At 41.3% G+C, this 9,576-nt stretch overlaps 1 pseudogene; it reads right to left on the bottom strand.

Annotated features, from left to right (window-relative positions):
• Positions 1–6,712: 6,712 nt before the first annotated feature.
• Positions 6,713–8,833, bottom strand: LOC133447584 (selenoprotein H-like; annotated as a pseudogene).
• Positions 8,834–9,576: the final 743 nt, after the last annotated feature.

Below are 9,576 nucleotides of genomic sequence, written 5' to 3'. Positions count from 1 at the left end.
CTGCTGGGGAAGCACATCTGAAAGGGAGGCCAACCCCAAGCCATCTTCCCAACTCCACAGCCCCATCCACAGCTGCCCTTCCTGTCACAACTGCCACCTGGCTACGTTGTCCCGTCAGTGGCTGCATCCTCACAGGTGACGGCTGCACCTGGATGCTCACTATACATACTTTCATATATACCATTATCGTCACCATCCCCCCAGACACAAGCACACAATGAAAGCGGACGTAGGAAACAGGTAGAAGAGCACACAGCCCAAGGAAAAAGGAAATACACAAAAAAGACAGATGTGGTTATTTGCAGCAAGTGCAAAAAAAGCCGAAAAACGCCATCACACAGGCAGTATTTCGGTAACTGGACAGTAGGCCTACTGTGGAGAATCAGAGACACAATCATATGATAAATGGAGGGCTGTAAAGGGCTACAGAAAAAGCAAAAACGCTTCTTAAAAGTTAACTAGTTGTGTTTAGTTTAGTAAAATTAATGAATTAATTTGAGTTTAGTAATGGTATTGCGAATTTCCCCGCTGTGGGACTAATAAAGGAATATCTTATCTTAGGTGATAACTTTTTTGCTGTTTTAAGTTTTTGTGTTTGGGTTTAGCAGCTTTTTCTTAAAACCTTCATCCTTTTGGGAATATTGTTATTGTTATGGGTGTTTTTCTTTTTTTTATTTCTAAATATTAGTCATTACATGCCTTTTTACATCTTATTGTAAAATATTAGTATTGTAAATATAAATGAGTAATTACGTGCCTTTCTACATCTTAACGTTACAGCTATGATTGTTATTGCTGTTTTATTTTACCATGTAAATATATATTTATATAAGTTAATAGAAGTTTATAAATATGAGTCAGCATTTATTGTGATTTGTGCTGTTTCTATTGTTATTGTTATTATTTCAATAAAATGGTATGTTTATAAGTGATTTTATGACTTTCTTTCTCTTATTCCATTGTTATAAACTCAAATTGTAAGATCCTTTAGAATCTATACAAGGCTAACTGTCCCAAATTGGACATAGCTTAGGGAAGAAAATTTGTAGAATGACCTTTATTACTACCATCTCATTTGTTTTACTCTTAAATACACATTCTCGTTATCGGCTGTCCCTGGGCTCGAACTTGCGAACTGTTTGAGTTGGCTTTTTTTCATGCAGTTACCGTGCTTGACCTCGCGATGTCGCGGGTGATTTGGATAATTTCTGGATGAGTTACATCGACTACTGCGCGATGTCCTTGGCATAGCTGGTAGTGCAGCCGTCTCACAGCAAGAAGGTCCTGGATTCAATTCCCCCCGGGGACGCTGTGGGCGCTGAAGTGCGTGTTAGTTCCCCCATGACTTCAGTGCCCACATCCTGGGTGGGGTTGGTGAAAGGATCTTTCTGTGTGGAGTTTGCATGTTCTCCCCGTGTTCCCTAGGGTAGCAATGTGAGCTACCCTCACAAAAACATGCACACAGTCCTGGGCTATTCATGCCCCCTCTGGCCAACCGGAGCGCCAGATGGGGTGGGGAGGATCTGGCCGGAATAACGTGATCCTTCCACGCGCCACGTCCGGCTAGAGAAACCCCACCCTGTCTGGTGAAAAGATGCGGCCTGCTCACTCCTTAGGTTAAGGAGGAGACCTGAGCTCAGTGCAGGGCCCTCCCGGGGTTGGTAGAGGATGGCAATGCCCAGGACTGTCACTTAGGTAGGAGCACTGGGTGATAAAATCAGGGATAAAAATATTCAGAAAAAAAAATAAAAAATTAAAAGGTATTGTTACGTGCAGACATTCTGCAATTCTTCTTCAGGTGTCCATTGTTGGAGCTAATTGGGAAGTGCTGCAGTCCTCTGATTACCTTGATGGGTTGCTCGGAGCAACATCAAAAGCAGCTTACTTGTAAGACTGTGGTGGAGGAATAGGGCTCACTTAAAAATCTCTTCCTGCCATTTTGGTGGTCCCCGGCTTGACTGTGCTGGATGCTGATTTGAGTATCTGGACTAAATAGTCTGGGGTACCCTATACATTCTTGCTTTTAGAATACACTATGTAAAGCAGGTATAGCGGTTGGTGCCACCCACTGCATCTTTTACACGTCTCTTTTTAGATCAGTTAGTTAGGTCTTTTGTTATTTGATTTCTCCATACAGTAAGTGGTTAAGCTTAGTTTTGTTCTGTTTATTTCCTTTATTTTGCACAACCATTTGTCCCTTCCTCCCCCACAGGTAAAAGCAGCTAAAATCCTTTTAATAAACATTGCTTAATCTTCCTAATATCATGTTGTCTTCATTCCTTGGTGGTTGGTATGTTGTACCCCCTTGGGGGTTGTGACATATCTCATAACCATGATTGTTCTTATAGTTGTGCTGATCTGCCCACCACCCCCCTTTTCTCTTTTGTGCATGTTTGCAGGCCAGGAGCTGCATTCTGCCCTTTTTTTCCTTGCCACTGTTTGGCTTAAAGGGGACCTATTATGGCATCTAATCCCTATTTTAAACAGGCCTTGAATGTCTTAAAAACAAGCTTTTGATTGTTTTTGCTTAATAAATTAGAAATTCAGCCTCTAAACCATGTCTTTATCATCCCAGTCTCTAACCTCTGTTGGGCCACCGCCCATGTGATTATGAATTCATGTGTGATTAGGAAGTCACGGTGTGATTATGGACTCATGGGGTAATTATGAATTTATATGAAATGTGTGACAGGGAACAGTCAGGCTTTGACTGGTTGAAGGCCGCGTTTTCGGCCTTCGACTGAGACCAGGACTAAAGTTTTATGACTTGAAGCACATGGCTTGAAGAACAAAGGAACTAAGAAGACTTCAAAACTCCCATGGACAAAGCTTTGCAGGATTTGCATATGTGGCCCTTCAGTGATAAGGGACCACGCTCTGATTGGACACGACCCCAAACTACAGGAGGGGCCGCATCGACTTCCTAGGCCCCGCTATAAAAGAGCAAGGCCCCCCCTCTCTTTTTTTTTCTCTTCTCTCTTCTGTTTGCTCTCCCATATAGGTCCTGCTGCCTCGGACCTGTCCACGGTTCCATGGGGTCCCCCGTGAGCAGGAACCACCATTATTAGCACCAGGAGCGACCAGCTACGGACCAATCCCCTCCAGGATCGTTGACCGAAGAAGCGTCCGCTTTGCAGCGCTGCACGAGTGACCCACAAGGTTCCGAGCACCAAAAACCCAAACCAGGGACCCTGCATTGCCTTGATGTGAATGCCTTCGGACCAACCCGAAGCTGAAGGAGGCCAAGCTGCTGTGCCCGTGCTGCATCCCCTCAATTTTGAATAAAATTATGAATAAGATGATAAGAAAATAAGTAAAATCATAAAAAGCACAAGTTGTTTTAAAATAAGGGCAGTAGAGTCCAGCAGGTAAGTATTTAATTTAGGAGTACGCTTCAGTAAACCGTAATGTTTTTAGGGCTGATTTAAAGGGGCTGACAGTTGGAGCAGACCTCAGGTCTACAGGAAGTTTGTTCCACCGGTGAGGAGCAGAATAACTGAACGCTGCCTCACCTTGCTTGGTTCTGGTTCTTGGGACACACAACAAACCAGATCCAGATGAACCTCAGGGGTCTGGGAGCTTCATAGGAACTAACAGATCAACCATGTACTTTGGTCCGAGACCATTCAGGTCTTTGTAGACAAGCAGTAAGATTTTAAACTCTATCCTTTGACTCACTGGAAGCCAGTGTAGTGATTTCATGACCGGTGTAATGTGGTCCAGTTTCCTGGTGTTTGTAAGGACTCTGGCAGCAGCATTCTGGATCAGCTGCCTGATAGATTTCTTGTTAAGGCCTGTAAAGATGCCATTGCAATAATCCAACCTACTGAAAATGAATGCATGAATACGTTTTTCCATGTCTTGTTTAGACAGAATCCCCTTAATTCTAGCAATGTTTTTTAGGTGGTAATAGGCAGATTTAGTGATAAACTTTAGATGGATGTTGAAGTTCAGGTCTGAGTCAATAATTACACCCAGATTTCTGGCTTGATTTGTAGCTGTCATTGACAGCTACAAATCAGCTAGCTAGGCTAGGCCACTCCAGGACCTTGAAATGTTTCTTACGAAGCCACTCCTTCGTTGCCCGGGCGATGTGTTTGGGATCATTGTCATGCTGAAAGACCCAGCCACATTTCATCTTCAATGCCCTGCTGAGGAGGTTTTCACTCAAAATCTCACGATACATGGCCCCATCCATTATTTCCCTTACACGGATCGATCAGTCTTGGTCCCTTTGCAGAAAAACATCCCCAAAGCATGATGTTTCCACCCCCATGCTTCACAGTAGGTTTGGTGTTCTTTGGATGCAACTCAGCTTTCTTTCTCCTCCAAATAGCAGGACCAGGACTCCCTGGCAGAAGAGATATTGTATCTCAATGGGACTTTCCTGGATAAATAAAATACGACATGTGTTTCTACCCAAAACTTCTATTTTGGTTTAATTTGATCATATAACATTATCCCAATCCTCTTCTGCATCATCCAAATGTTCTCTAGCAAACTTCAGACGGGCCTGGACATGTACTGGTTTAAGCAGGGAGACATGTCTGGCACTGCAGGATCTGAGTCACTGGCAGCGTAGTGTGTTACTGATGGTACCTTTGTTACTTTGGTCCCAGCTCTCTGCAGGTCATTCACTAGGTCCCCCATGTGGTTCTGGGTTTTTTATTCAGCGTTCTTGTGATCATTTTTACCCCACGGGGTGAGATCTTGCGTGGAGCCCCAGATCGAGGGAGATTATTAGTGGTTTTGTATGTCTTGCATTTTCTAATAATTGCTCCCACAGTTGATTTCTTCACACCAAGCTGCTTACCTATTGCAGATTCAGTCTTCCCAGCCTGGTGCAGGGCTACAATTTTGTTTCTCACGTCCTTTGACAGCTCTTTGGTCTTGGCCATAGTGGAGTTTGGAGTGTGACTGTTTGAGGTTGTGGACAGGTGTCTTTTATACTGATAACCAGTTAAAACAGGTGCTATTAATACAGGTTACGAGTAGAGGACAGAGGAGCCTCTTAAAGAAGAAGTTACAGGTCTGTGAAAGACAGAAATCTTGCTTGTTTGTAGGTGAACAAATACCTATTTTACCCAGGAATTTACCAATTAATTCAGTAAAAATCCTACAATGTGATTTCCTGGATTCTTTCCCCCCCTAATGTCTCTCATAGTTGAAGTGTACCTATGATGAAAATTACAGGCCTTTCATATTTTTAAGTGGGAGAACTTGCACAATTTGTGGCTGACTACTTTTTTCACTCACTGTATCGTATGGTCTTTTGAAACCAGCCAACTGACAAAATCCAAAGCGCAAAACATAAAACCAAACATAATGTAAACTGGAGAATGCTGTTTCTTATGCTTGGTACCAGTCCATTTCTCTCTGACTATTGCAGTGTTTACATTAAAGTGTCTTGGACTGACTACTAAGAAGCCACATCTTGGACATGTTTGTATTGGTGGAAAAGAGAACCGTCCGTCCAGGTCAGTTTTAAACTCATAATCTGAAGGTGTGTTGCAAGTTCAAAAACAAAGAATAGGATTTATGGCATAAGGCAAACTTATCATATGCAGTTATTGTAGGTGCTGAAAGATTAAGAATGTTTCTTGTCACCTTGTTGTAAAGTTTGATGTTGGTCCCAGGGGTAGTTGAGCCAAAGTGGTAGACCAAAGGAGCTTGGACTGAGAAACCTTCCTCCACATCTGCTGGACGTTCAATGCACAGTGCTGACACTGTCCCTGGTACTGACACCTGAAGGAGCACAATGTCCTGTTATTACCATATTAATACAAATAGCACAATGAATGTTCATAAGGTCTGAGACACATTTACAATACAACTTTGAGGGAAATCCCTCGGAAGGAAATAAAGTGTACGCTGCAGTGTTGGCATACTCCAGCTGAACCATATTTGTATTACAGTTACAAGACACAGACGCTACACCATTAAAAGCACTGACAAATGAAGGGAGTAACACCTCAGCAATTGTGTGGGTGATTCTTTGACATGCAGCAACTTTGTAATAAGTAATAAAGACTAAGTCCATATTGTAAAAAAATGTAACTTGAATATATTTAGGTCTTCAATACTGCCATAATGCACATAGTGCAATTAATGCTTTCAAATAATAAATACATCTTAAATAGTAGGTCCATGTCCTTAAACTTATACAGAAATCAGCATATTCTGTGATATAGCATAAGGACTGGAAATAATATAAAAGCATGATAAAATTCCCTTGTTTTTTGGTGCTGTTAAATTAACATACAGGAAGATTTGTCTTTCAGAACTGACCCTTGCTCTTAAATTCAAAGCATCCATCTTTTATAAAACAGGTGAAATGTAGTTACAATTGACACCTAAATCCAATAAAACTCAGCCTATACGCTGTGATACATAATCATAATGTGCAGAATGTACTATTTTACTTAAATAAAGTAGTCTGGTTATATGCGGTTTTTATTATAAGTAAAATAATTTTACTGCACTCTGTCCAACATCAAGTTCCACTAATGTTGGTCTTCTGTCTACCCTCACAGCATAGTTGAGAAGCATCCGGCACATTGTTGACTTTCCTACATCTGTAGGTCCCATGTAATTTGATTTGATTAATTCCTCCTGATGATCAACAATTACTCTGTGACTTTGCAATATAACTAATAAATTACTCAAAAAAAAAAAAAAAAACAGGATCCACAACAGAAGTAAGGAACACTTTATTTACTTAAACAGATTTAAAAGTACAGTTAACTTTTGAAAAAACGAGAATTGAAAACACTTAAAGAGCAAGAGTGAAGTTGTTTATAGACTCTCCAGTGGGTGTCACCATCTACCCAGAATACATCATCAGTTGGAGCTCAAGTCATCAGAAGAGGGACTGAGAGCTTCTCTTTGGTCACTCCTCATCATTTTTGCTTCCACAGATGACGTCTCCTGGATATTTGACTGCACATGAGAAGAAAAGCTTCTTTAAGTGAACCATGCTTAGATCTGAACCCTTTACATCCATAAGTCAATCTTTTAGTTTTGACAAACCTTCACTGGAGATCTATTCAGCCTTGACAGCTTCCTGCAGAGCAGCAACAACAACTTCAGGTTGAGGAAACTTCAGCCTAGCAGGTGGACCCTTCTTTATCCCGGTCCACAGAGATGTTTCTGTCAAGAGAAAAACCAAGAGCTGTGATATTCATAAGAGAAATGCTTAAACTAAATTAATGCAATTTATCCTTTTTATAAGCATCTTGGTGACACTGTTTCTATAACACTGCCTTGACATTGGAAAAATTAACTTCCTATTCGTACCTCATGAGAAATTTGAGTGAACCTAAGACTGCTCACCATTGCCTTTGTCCAGCAGAGTGACCTCAAATGTTTTCTTGCGTGGTTTCTCAGGGTTGAGGATCACAGCGAGACCAGGGCGGGCAGCCAGGAGAGCAGATTTCACCTCCTCGGCATGACGCCTATACACGTATCAGCTTTTACTGTCAGAAGTAAGAGATGGACATCTTAGCTCATGATTGCTTATCATATGGTAAATATATACATTTACTCAAGTGTGCTGTACATGAACAAAACACTTCAGACCAAAAACAAAGTCTATACTAATATACTTATTAATGCACACCTATGTTTTTTACACTACAATGTTAACTATCTGACAGGCCGCCCAATAAACTAACAACCCAGAGCTGTGAAATGTCCTAGTTGTAGTAGCAACTATGGACAAATCATCAATCTTATGCTGCCATGATTTTATAACTTCAAGCTGCAAAAATAAGCTTTTTGTCATTTTTTGCTCAGGGGTCCCCGGACCCCCTACAAGTTAAAGCTGCACGAAGGAACAGAGAAAATCTAAAATTCAAGAAAGCGGTAATGGTAGAAGTGAGACACTATCCAAGTGTTCATTGACAAGTCCGTCAGTAAACACTTGTGTAAATAACACTTACATATGCAGGTTAATAATAAGAGCCATAGTTATACGTTTCTAGTCAATTACTTGTGACAATATGATTAAGCTCATAAAACATGTCACATGTGGATATCACATATACTATAATAATCATATACTATACCATTTTTAATTATGCTTTAGGTGGGCCGAAGGCAGGAAATAAAAACTGCAAACAAATTTCAAAACAAGCCAAGGAGGTTAAAAAGTAACCTGTGTCAAAAGAAGTAAAAAAAAAACAACAAATAATCTATTTACTCAACACTGTTACTGAACAACTTTTACATGTGATTAAGTACCTGGAGTCACTTCTGTACTCACCAGTGTTCAATAATCACCCTTAAGCCGTCCTGGTCGCTCTCCTGCTCTCCTCTTTCCTTCTTCTCACCAGTTTGATCTTCCTCGGCTTTAACCTCCTCCTCCTCCTCCTTCTTGCGCTTCGTCCCTCTTCGGCCTGAAAACACACGTGTTTCTTATGAAACCAGGAATCCTCAATTTCATAATGAACATTTCCAATAATGCACCGAGCAGTAAAGCAGCAACAGGATGGATAGATTCATGCAACAGCAATAATCAAACACTTCTCCCGTTTATAGTATCAGAAACTGCGTTTTTAATCATCTTCCTACTATTTGGATGCTTTGGTGAACTCTTATCCTGGAAGCAAACGTGACAGCCAGTTAAACGTGGACAACAACTGGTAAAACATGCTGGACATTTTCTAACTAATGTAACCTTAACATTTCCATCTTCATAAAGCAGATAAACACTTTTATTTCGTCTCCGACTTGAAGCGCCCACACCCACCTGCTGCTCTGGTCGACATCGTTGTTGTTACACAAGCTTCGCGCGCATGCGGACTGAACCAATACGGCTTTATGGACGAAACCATTGACCGGGGTGGGGGGTTCTCTGTGTCAATAAAGATTTAACAAAAAAACATACACTTTATTAGCAGTTGTTCATTTTTGGTTAGGTTAGGATGGTTTTGGCTAAATCCTTTGTTGAATTTAACAAACACATTAGTTCTGTCGTCAAAAGATTTGATAGCGCCTTATGTTCCTGGCAGAGCTCTCCGCTCCCAGGGTGCAGGTTTACTCGTAGTTCCTAGAGTATCTAAATGTAGATTTGGAGGACGGGCGTTCTGCTACCAGGCACCATTACTTTGGAACCAACTTCCAATCTGGGTTAAGGAGGCTGACACCACCTCCACCTTTAAAACTAAACTTAAAACCTTTCTGTTTAGTAAAGCCTATAGTTAGTGTTTAGTAAACCTCTAGCTGGTGTTGGTAAATCTCTAGGTAGTGTAAACTCTAGTGTGTTAGAGTCAGCAGTCATAGTTGCAGCTATAGAACAAGACTATAATAGTTAGTCTCAAATATAGCTTCGCGGTAGATATGCTGCTATAGGCTTATGCTGCAGGGGGGCACCGACATGATCCGCTGGGCGGTGCCTCTCACCCTTCTTCTCCTCTCCTTTTCCCTGCCTCTCTTCTCCATTACCATTTTTATTTATTATAAGTATCTCATAGCTATCATTTTTGTCCATCGTTCCTGTAGTTTCTTGTGCCGGCCCCCCTTTTTTCTCTTTTGTGCATGTTTGCAGGCTGGAGCCTCGGGAGCTGCGTTCTGGCC

This window comes from Cololabis saira, chromosome 7 (genome assembly GCF_033807715.1).
Source record: "Cololabis saira isolate AMF1-May2022 chromosome 7, fColSai1.1, whole genome shotgun sequence".
Taxonomy (NCBI): domain Eukaryota; kingdom Metazoa; phylum Chordata; class Actinopteri; order Beloniformes; family Belonidae; genus Cololabis; species Cololabis saira.
This window is presented reverse-complemented; position numbering and strand designations above follow the sequence as displayed.